Here is a 12,036-nt window from a genome sequence, read left to right as displayed (position 1 = left end):
GATAGGAAATCTAATTTTAAGTAACCGATTCTAAAATAAATAGTTTATTTTATAAAAATAGAATTAATATGAGTAACATATTTTTATAAATTTTAAATTATAAAACAAATATTTACTAACATTCTCCCACATAATTTAAAAATTTTAAAAAAATAATTTGTATAAAAACGTAAAAGAAAGAGTATGTGATATTGTATTTTGATATAAGGAACCTTTCAGATTTGAGTCTAATACCTAGTGTTTATGAACTTCCACCCAAGAAAAATACAGTAACTTAATTGTCTTGAACTACACCTTCTTTAACCAGACTTTAGTACACAATCCCTACAATATTAGTGTTCATCTAGGTTCTAATGAGGCATTGCACATGTATCTTATTTTGTGAGTGTCACTTAGAGATTAACTCATATCTCACAGTGACAGCCCCACCACAACATTCACTAAGTGAATCCTCGTGATTTGTGATCTCATCCCTACAATAATTATCATCGGATTCGTTAAGAGATATTTTTTTAATACTAAAATACACATATATAAATACCTCAACCTTAATATTGTCACAACTTATAATACACCTCGTCATAGAAATGAGAAACAGAACAACTCCGTAAAATTTTATTTTGGTGTACTTTAGTCAACAAGCAATTTCATTGTTATCCATTGAATTTCATTCATGGGATCACTAATCACACATAGACGGTGTCCATTGTTGTAACTAAATAATGGGCTCTAGTCTCATTCCCCTCAACGACTCCTTGTTGGCGTGTCAATCCTTTTGTAAGCGGATCTGCAGTATTGTTTTTTGACCTGACAAAGTCAAGAGAAATGACACTATGAGAAATTAAATTTCTAATAGACTTATGTCTCACTCTTAAATGTCTTCTTTAAAATTTTTGTTAGTAACTTTAGATATAACAACTTGACTATCACAATGCGTTGAAATAGGAGGTATAGACTTATTCAATAATGATAAATCACATAACAAATTTTTAAGAAACTCAGCTTCACTAGTAGCAATATCTAAAACAATAATTTCTGCTTCCATGGTGAAACGTGATATAATAGTTTGTTTAGCAGATTTCCATGATACTGTACCACCAGCTAAAGTAAAGACATAATCACTTGTCGATTTTGTTTCATCAGAATCAGACATACAATTTTTATTAATTTTAAGAGAACTCATTTCATCATTAATAGTTTCTTTCCAAAAAGATGCATCAATTGACCTCATGACCTCACCATAAGTTTTAGGATCATCTTCAAGTAGAAATGAGCAAAATTCAAAACCAAAATCATTAACCTTTTTAGATCTTTTACTTCTCTTAGGTTCAAAAACAATGTCCGTATTAGCATCACTGCAAGATGATAAATTAGAGCAAAAAGTATCACAAACATATTTAGACAATTTATTTTTCAAAGGAAAAATATTTTCAAAGAAAGTGACATCTCTAGATTTCATAATAGTACCATTAGAAATTTTGGATACTTTTGAATTAACAATCAAGAATCTATAAGTAGTACTATACAAAGAATATATAACAAAAACATAATCAACAGTTTTGGTCCAATTTTTCTTTTCTTATTAATAGGGATGTTAACCTTTTCTAGACACCCTCACACTTTAAGATATTTCAAATTTGGTTCTCTTTTTCTCCATAGCTCATAAGGGGTTTTTTCAAAAATTTTATAAGGTACCATATTAAAAATACAACATGCAGAATATAAAGTTTTATCCAAGTGTTCATTTTATTACTTTGTGTGTTGTATTTTCACATGTTTATTTTTTAAAACAAGGAGCTGCATATATAAAGGCAACTAGTCACTAGCGTGTAGCAACAAAATACTGCAATAACATTATGAAACAGAAAATAAAAATCGAACAATCTTTCTACCATTAAATACTTGTAACGTTTACAAAAGAAATTGACCAAGTAAAAGATAACTTCTTAACATATAGGAATGGAAGTAGTGAGATGCTTTTAGTTTTTCACGAAAACTAATTCTAAAAGCATTTAATCTTTAAAAAACATAATTGATAAAGAAAATATATTTTAATTTTAAATTTCAAATTATAAGAAAATATTTTCCAGCAATCACCCACTAATTTAAAATTTAAAGAAATGAAATAATATAATAAAAACATTTTTAATGGAGCATAATACATTGTGTTTTCATCCATTGATTTTTCAGACTTATTAGACAGAGACTCACTTATATCCATGATAGATGTTTTGGTTTGGTAAAACAGAACTGCAGAAAAGACTATGCAAGAAGAAAATAATTTTTCTCTCTAAGACGATTAGAAAGTTAAAATAAAATAAATAAATGAGAAAAAAATACAAAGTCATAAATTAAATAATAACAAAACAACAAACGTAATAACAAATAGTTTTTACAGAGAGGAAGAAAAAGATATATACAAACATATACCTCCTTATGCAACATCTCAAAATAAAATTAGGTAATCATTGAAAATCAACGTGCAAATTAAAATAAACTTAACAATAACAAATAACAAATACATAACAAATTGTATTGATTGACTAAAAGTAAAATCTTAAAAAAGATCGAAAATCTAATTTTAAAAAACAGATTCTAAAACAAACAAATAATTTATTTTATAAAAATAGAATTAATATAAATAACATATCTTTTTTTATAAATTTTAAATTATAAAATAAATATTTACTATCAATGTCCATAGCGAGGGTTGTTGGGGATTCACATTCTGAGGCAGAGCCTATGCTATCTCTGATTCCAATGGATGCACTTTAGAAAGAAAGAGAATTTGTTTTTTGTTTTTTTTTTATTGAAGAACGTTTTTGTTCTTAATAATAATAGTTAAAAAAAATATAAAATTATATAAATGACATTACTTGATCAACCAGTAAACCAATTACTGCTTTAAAAAAGAAGATGACGTGATCCAATAAATAGCGAGTCTAAAAAAAGTGTTTGAGATTGTGACCTTAATATTCCTCTTGACGCATTTTAATTAAGTTATTTCACATATCACTTGACAGACATTCCTCTTGTTTATTAGAATTTCTTTGTCTTTATTAATTGAAATTGAATATTTTTTTTAAAAGAAACTATTAATAACTTAAATTTTTATATAAATTATTTATTATAGAACTAAAATATAATTTATTTGTTAAAAAATTATATATATATATATATATATATATATATATATATATATATATATATATATATATATATATATATATATATATATATATACACACACACACACAAAATTAGTTTATTATAAATGTTAGTTATATGAAATAAAATTCAACAAAAAAATTCAACATAATAGAATATCTACGGCTTGTATCATCTCTTAGTTGTATGACTATGGTTTTAGCCATTTTTGGATATTATCTTTGGAATTTCCAGACTATAATCTCTAAATCATTGTGCAGGAACCAAATTATGAGGATCCACTGAATAATGAAGCTGCTGCAGTGTTGAGAGATAACCCGAACGAAGTGTGAGTCTAATGTGAAGAGGGCTATGGCTGGAGGGTATGTGGGGCAAATATATGAACATGATGCTTAGTGACAATTATATTCATTTATTAGAAATCTTTCCATTGTATATATGTGTGTGTTTGTGCGTGCTACATGTGAGTGTTGTGTGGGCTCTTTGTACAAATATCAACAATATTTGCAAGCACAATTTTTTCCATAAACCTTATGCAAGTTTCTTCGTAAGCTCAATACCAACTGTACTTGCACAACTCTTTATATCAAAATCAAAATCTGATACATAATTCTAAAGCATAAAAAGGTTTTGCCAAAGATGGAGATGGAGATCATATCAATGGATTCACCAAAGAATGAGATCTGATCAACGAATGTGAGATGCCTACCTGTTATTCTAGAATATTTCAACAACTAGAAGCATAGCAAAAGCGACAACTTTGCGCAACAGTAGGGAGACACTTCTCACAACAGCTAAAGGCTTAAGTTGCTTCGTCAAACGTTGTATGAAGGGTTTGTTTGAAAAGATTTTTGAAAATAAAGGAGAATTTCATATGCCTAAGGTTGGGCAGAAAATAATTCTAAGTGTTGAAGCGTTATAATATGTCAAGTAACTTGAAGACAAAAGCATGTGAAGAAATTACACGTCACTTTGACAGACAATTTCAAGCAATTATCAAAGATATGCACACAAATTGAGATGGGAGGCAACATCTTAGAAAGTTGATCCTAGGCAGTTGTAGACATGTATATATCGTTTATTGACCGCTAGGGAAAAAATTATAAATAGGGAATCAGGGTATCCATTTTTTCTTAGTTGAAACACTACACAAAATTTCTTTAACACCTACACTATGATCAACTATGACTACTGGTTCAACGAGTAACATGTATGTTCTCACCCAATTTGAATACATTGTTTTATATTCTTGCCAATTTTCTGTCTTTCAATTAACTACTTCAATTTATAGTTCCTTGCATTCCAATAACTTTTCATTTACATTATTGCGCCGTCTTTAAATTAATTTGATTTATTTAATTTCATGCATTTCCAATGAAGGTATTCACAAGGTAGGTGCTGACATCAACAATGATGACATACCAAATATCTTTGTCAACTAGTTGACACGGGCTAGAGGGAAGGAGGAATATGGTGAAGACAAGAGAAAGTGCAAAAGTTTTAAGAGAAACAGGAAACTAAGTGAAAACAATAAATAAATAAAAAAGAAAATTTTAAGTTACTTGATATAAAAGAAAATGAAAGAGGAAAAAAAAAGAAGAAATTATCTTTTCACCTTTTTGGTTATACAAAAATTGAAAAATAATAAATAAACAATTATATTCCTTAAAAGAATACAAAATTTATATTATGATATTATCATTATTAATTATTTCATTCTTATTTTTTAGTATATTTTATTAATTATAAAAAACAACAACCTTAGTTTTATCACGTTTTGGCACTGGTACTACTCTACCACATTGTCCATGTTGCCTTTTATGAAAAAAAAAAAAAAACAAGTTCACTGCTCTGCTTTGTTTTCAAATGTGTTGAGAATACAATTTGCATGGGATCCACTATATCTCTCTCTTTTTATCTTGTTTACTTCTTTGTTAACTAGCTTGTCATCTTCTTTTCATGTTTCTTGTCTCCAATTATTTCTTTATTTTTCCAAGGCAAAACATAGATACAATCAAAATTATTCTATTTTTATAATATATTTTTATATTTAATTGATATGTTATTTATCTCCATATATAAAATCACTTATCTTATTTTATGCTTCTTTCTATTTCTTTTCCTATTTCTTTTTTTAGGGTTTCCTATCTCCTTTTATTGAAAAAAATATAAAATATGAGTAAAATAAACATAATTTCTCAAACTTTTTCTCCAATATTTTCCAAACATGAATCTAAAATTATGTTCACTCTTCTCAAGCCATGCACAAAGTAGGCATAGATATAAGCTGTATGAGGTTGGCTTAGCTGCACCATATGAATTTCTTTTAGGGGATCAAACATATAAAAGTGAAGAGAAATTGTATCTGTATAAAAAGAAGATTATACAACGAAGGAAAATAGACAGAAAAAAGAGAGACGTATGAAATAAGAGGGTTAATTTATAATAAAATATATAGAGAGAAAATATAGTTATATATAAAAATAGCCAAGTATATATATATTATTATATATATAAATAATATAACTCAAAAGTGAATACTGTCTCATGGAACAATAAAAGTTATTTAAAAATAGAGTCATTTTTATATCATATTTATGTATAATATATTTTACAACACTTTTTTTTTCTTCATCGCAACAATAATTCACAACACACTTAATCTTTTTTTCTTGTGTTGTACATTATTTTGTCATATAAAGAAATTATATAAATACAAATTCCCAAATATATATTTTTAAAAATATAATATATGGCTAATTGTAACTCATTGTTTATTAAGGTCTATGTCAGCTTGGGGATCCCAACCCCATTGTCCATCAATTTCTACAAAAGAAGGAAATATATCTATATAGTATATGGCTAATCTTCTTTTCGCCATGTTATAATCTCTTTCTTTTTGAATTGTTTATTCGAGGAAGCCTTTTAACACAGGGATGGCTACCACTTATACACAAACACCACAACATTATCCACTATCATATCTTGCAATATTAATCCATTTCTTTCTATTTTTATTTTACTTGTACAAGAAATTGTATAAATAAAAATTCTCATAATTAATTAAAGAAAGAAAAAAAAAACTACAATGCCACTAACTTGCAATTTGAACTCAACTTGGGGGCATTGTTTTTCTTCAACTTCAACACAAACTGATTAGGTGGATACTCCTATCATTTTCCTTGTAAGTATATGGTAGTGTACATGTTGTGTGTTGTCTCTCAAAATACATTTCACTCCTTCAAGTAGAACATCTCACTCATCTTGAGAGAGAGAGAGAGAGAGAGAGTTATACATAATACATATACTCACACCACGAATAATCAACTTTCGAAGACCATATGATGCTCTTCCCTCGGCTATACCCTAGTGCATTTATTGAAGTAACTCCTCAACAAGGTCTCCATCCATATACTTTTGGAAAGTTTTAACATTTTTTAGTGTATATTGATTCAATTCATTTGTATCTTTGATATGAAATTGAAACCCTTCTTTAACGTATTAATTTGTTCATGTCTATGCTATAGGGGAAAATAATTAATAAGCCAAGGCGCAAGCGAAATAGAAAGAATAGAGGAGGAGACCATCACCAAGAAAAGAAAGCTCACTATAGAGCAAATTAGTCTTCTTGAGCAAAGATAAATTTAGAATGCAAATGTCTTGGGGTCTATCTTGTAAAAAATTAATTCTGATGTAATATTAATAGGACTTCTTCGTGTTAAGCTTCATTCAATCTTTAACTTTTTTTTACGATTTTTTCTTCAGATTTTTATATTAATTTTTCTTTGACAACACTTGTCATTTTCTTCTTTTAAATCCTGTTGGTAAAAAATTAAAATGATATTAAAATCCTAATTATTTCATTAAAAATAACAATAAAATAAAAAAATTTAATTATTCTTAATCAAAATTAACTATCAATTAAATTCAAATTTTAACATTATCAATTATTCTAACCTAAATGGAAAAGTTTTTCCGAACAAGTCATTGGCAAATGATTTGACATGAAACACACAAAAAAAGAAAGAAAAAAAAACTATCCGTAGTGTATGTACTATGTACTACTAAAGTCATTGTCTTTCGGCCTTAGATAAAGTCCGTACTATATTTTGTGAGTTGACATTGGACATTCATTGCTTAATGCACACTTCTTAGAATGCACATTACGTGTTCACATACGTTGCATCTTAATGAACCCAAAAAAAGTAAACAAAACAAATTTACCTTTATATTAGGTGTATAAGAAATTAATACTACTAAAAAAATATTTTTAAGAAGCTTTTTTTATAACGATTTTTAACCGTTTTAAAATGTTTTTTTAAATTAAAATAATAAATTATCATATCATGAAAAACAAATAATATTTAAATACGAATTAAAGTGTAGAATAACCTCACTTAGAAAACCAAAATCTTAAATTATAGTATTTTATAAAGTGAATAATAAAAATATTATTAATAAAAAATTATATAGATATAATAAAAATATTAAAAAATTGTACAGAAATTTAGTGAACATCACCACAAGTCATCCATCAATATTAACTACAATTCCCTAATATTTTCTCTGCCCATTAGGCTGTGAATAGTTATCAAGTTTGGTAAATTCAATGTTTATCAAAGTATACATACCTTGGTTCAGCCACACAAACAAGACCACAATGGAAACGGAAGTTTTCCGTTTCTAGCCTGCAGTAAAAAGATGATAAATCGACCATTTAGAGGAAATAGTAATTTAGTATAAGACCAAACACATCTTAAATAGAGAAAACAATATAAAACATGGTAAACATATATTCAAGACATTTCTCTTCATTTGAGCAGGCACCTGCTTCGGCCTTTCAAGCTGCAGCAAGCCAAATCATATTCAACTAAGTGTTCTTTAGAGAAGACAATATACAATACAGTAAACATTCCATTTCTGAGTTCAGTATATATATATATATATATATATATATATATATATATATATATATATATATATATATTAATTATAGTGCCATATTGACAGGTTACTTTCATAAAGTTTTTGATAGTAAAATGCTAAAGATCAACAGTATGAAGAGAGACGAATACATTTTGTTGGCCAATTGCTTGTAATTGTCACACCCCTTTATTTTCCATAAAATGCAAAATATCACTTTTTCTTTTTAAATTTATACGTGTATTTTCATATATGATTCATGCAAATCACACTTTGTAACAAATATCAGATGTGTTTTCAATATTAAATCAGGATTAGTTAGGAAATAATATTGCGAGTCTTCTTTAGTGACTATATATCTTTAACAGAAACTAATTCTATATAGAAAGGATGATGTAAAATATTGAATATAGTATTTGATCGATATATACACCCTTTAAAAAATGTCAACAATTATTGTTTGGAACCGGGACGTTGATTTTCTAATTTGTAAATAGTTCATATAAGTAATGTCCATATAAAGTTGTTCTTTAGTTCAAACTATTAATTATTTCATCCTTATTTTTCATCCAAATAATGAATTGGCTTGGTTTTAGTTAACCATAATATACAATAGACAGTTGTTCATAGACTAAGGATATTTAGAGTATAGTTGGTAAATGATGATTTGATTTAACTGATGATTTGATTTAACGGACGAGCATTTATTTTTCTATTTCTTCTCAATACTTTAGAGCTGTAAATGGGGAACTAATTTGATCATATGTATGTCAAGATCACCTGAAAGCAAGTGAGGTGTAGGTGGAGAGTGATGAACGAGACTAATCTATAGAGAGGAGTTGAGGTGTAGGTGAAGAGTGATGAAGGAGACTAGTCTATAGAGAGGAGTTGGTAAGAAATTGAAATTATCTTATTTTTGTAAAGAATTTCAATTCTTTAGTTCTCTGTTGAATAAATTTTTTTATTAAAATGACTAAATTCAATTTCTCTTTAAATGATTTATCCAAACGTGTAATTTTACTTTGAAATATTTCAATTACTTGATTAAAATGAATTACCCAGTTAAAAGTCATTATCCAAACTCTAAGGATATTGCAGGATCGTCCCTATCCATATATAACATCCTAGGATCAGATCAAAACTGCACATGGAATTAGACCTGCCAACATAAAAGGAAGCGAAGTAGATGAAAATCAAAAGAAGCATGCTTAAGAAAGTAAAGTAACAGTAGTGCCATACACACATGCAAAGTCTTGGAATATGACTATAGTAAGCATATTTCAAAAACCATAGAAGAAATCAAAAGCCTAAAAAGTAACGAAACTTTAAAAAAGAAAACTCAATCAATTCGCTCAATATAATCAATAAGATTACCAATAATGACATTCATTGATCTCCAATGAAGCAAGACTTGTCGTTCATTAATCAATACCAATACAATTTCATTTTAATTGTTCAAAATCTTCCATTGAGCAGGGCAAGCAAACATCCTTGGAGTCATTTCAATATTTTCTATCTATTTTGCAAGTAAAATATAAAAGGAAAAATCATATAATTAAAACATGACACCATCTAAAATATCATGGAAAACACATGACACAACAAGAAACAAGCTATGTAAAGGTTAACTATACCATCATTATAGGGACAAAACAAAATGATAATAGTTAAAGTTAAACCAGAAATACAATCATAATGCCATAAGGGATAAAAAAATGTTGAAGGAACAAACTCATAGAGCCCCCATATTCAAAACTTTAAACATAACATTGTAGCATTTTAATAACGAGGGGAAAATGCAATTTTCATGGCATACAACAAATAAAAAAAAGAAGTGGTGCAGGTACCTAGTTCATGCAAAATAAATAAATAAATGTTGGTTAGAGGAATCAAATGCCCACAATCTTGAAGATGATGAAGCAGAAGAAACATAGGAAAATCAAGAGGTAAAGGTAACCAACGAATACAAAGAATCCGATGGATCCATTGCACTGTCCCGGATTGTCCTCCGGGTGCTCCTGGCCCATCTTTTTGTAGAGTGAGATTGAGAAATACATGTGAATTTCCTAACTGTACATCCTCACTCAAATATTTGGAAGAAAAAAATCAATAAAAATATAATGAATCCTCTCCTCTCTTGGTTATAGATTTTGTAAAACGATAAACAAATTTACCTCGAAACGAAAGAACGACAAAGGACGGAATCTACTGCCTCAAATCCTTTTGGAGTTTCTGAGAGAACAACTTGCAAGCGTCGATGCTCAAATCCAAGGTCACGGCAAGAATAACGAAAGCTGTAACATCCTCCGTGTAAGTCACATGTTGCATCCTAACCTCCCCTTCTAACTTGCTACACTTCCCTTCACCATCCAGGGTCACTGACATCACAAACCTCGGGGAGTAATGTCAAAGGTAGCATCGATGGTGAATTTTCCACCGTGCAGGGAGCTGATGATGAATGCAATGAGGGTGATGGGGTTGACAGTGTCGGGGAGGATTCAAAATAGTAGTTGACGGTGTTAGAGTTGTTGGGCTCGCACTTAGCTTCAAGGCAACCACATGGCTTCCAGGTGTCGTCTTCATCGGGCGGATTATGAGCCATGCTCCCGAGTTGGAGCGGCTGACTCGCTGTGAACTGGGGGAGGCGATGAACGGCATGGCCATGGAGGCGACGACAATGGAGAGGAAGACGAAGCGCGACTCAGGCTCAACGCAAACTATTAGGTGAAGTGATTGGAACTAGGCTTTGGAGAGGGATAACCAGTCATTGTGGAAGGTGCAAGGGAGTGAGTCGACCAAGGTGAGATCGACAAGTATTGAGTTTGATCTTGTAGAAGAAGGGGAAACTGGACAGGTGCACTTTGCCCTTGTGTTATGTGGGTTTTAGTTTCGAGATTGAATTGTTAAGGTTTAGCACAGGAAAAGTGAATCGATCAGAGGAATGATGACAGAGGAGAGATAACGACGTGAGGGGTCTCGATCGAGGTAGAGGGGGGAAAAGGAAGAAGCCAAGCAATGATGTAGATGGGGGAAGGAAGAACTGAAGCAATGAGGTAGAGGGGGAGTTGGAGAGTGACAAAAATGAGAGAGTGAAGGGATAGATAAACTTAAAAACACTCACTAGTAGAATGAAGGCTTTCAACGTCGGTTCCAAAATACATTCAAAGACAGTTCGAGAATCGTCTTTAAAAGCCACCATCGTGGAAAGTGAATATTCTCAATGATGATTATCCAACCGTCTTAGTTTGGAAGATTTCTAAGACGATTTTTTTGGAATGATTCCTTTTTTTAAAAAAATAAAAATAGAACATTCTAAAATGGTTTTTCCAATAATCTTCTTAGAATATAGATTTTCTAAGATGGTTTTTTCAAAGAATTGTCTTAGAATTTTTTTTTAATTAAAAAAATCAAAAATTCTAAGATGGTTTTACAAAAAATCATCTTAAAAAATAGAGTTTTTAAGATGATTTTTCGAAGAACTGTCTTAGAATTTTTTTTTCAAAAAAAGATAAAAAATAATGAAAATATTATTATAAAAAAATTATATGGATATTATTACAAAATATTATTTTAAAATATAATTAAAAATTGTATAGATATTATTACAAAATATTATTTTAAATTGTTATAATAATTATGTTAAAAATCATACTTAACATGTTTTTTATTTTATTTTTTTAGAATTATCTAATAGTAATAAGAATATATTGTCAATGAGAAAAATATGAAGTGCTTGTATTTAAAATCACTGAACCACAATATAAGTCAAGGTGGATCACACACACATTTTTTCTTTTGTAATAGGAATATCTAAAAACCTTTTGTGGTATTTTGATATAGGAAAAAAATATAAATAAAAAAGAAAAGAAAATAAAAAAAATTGAGTAAAAAGTGAAAAAAAAGGTTATTTGGCAGAAAGAAAATAAAAAGGAGAAAAAAATAAAC

At 29.0% G+C, this 12,036-nt stretch overlaps 1 pseudogene; it reads right to left on the bottom strand.

Annotated features, from left to right (window-relative positions):
- Positions 1-10,024: 10,024 nt before the first annotated feature.
- On the bottom strand, positions 10,025-10,755 carry LOC112999763 (uncharacterized; annotated as a pseudogene).
- Positions 10,756-12,036: the final 1,281 nt, after the last annotated feature.

The sequence above is a fragment of the Glycine max genome, chromosome 16 (genome assembly GCF_000004515.6).
Source record: "Glycine max cultivar Williams 82 chromosome 16, Glycine_max_v4.0, whole genome shotgun sequence".
NCBI lineage: Eukaryota > Viridiplantae > Streptophyta > Magnoliopsida > Fabales > Fabaceae > Glycine > Glycine max.
The sequence above is the reverse complement of the archived record's forward strand: the minus strand, read 5'-3'. Positions and strand labels throughout refer to the sequence as shown.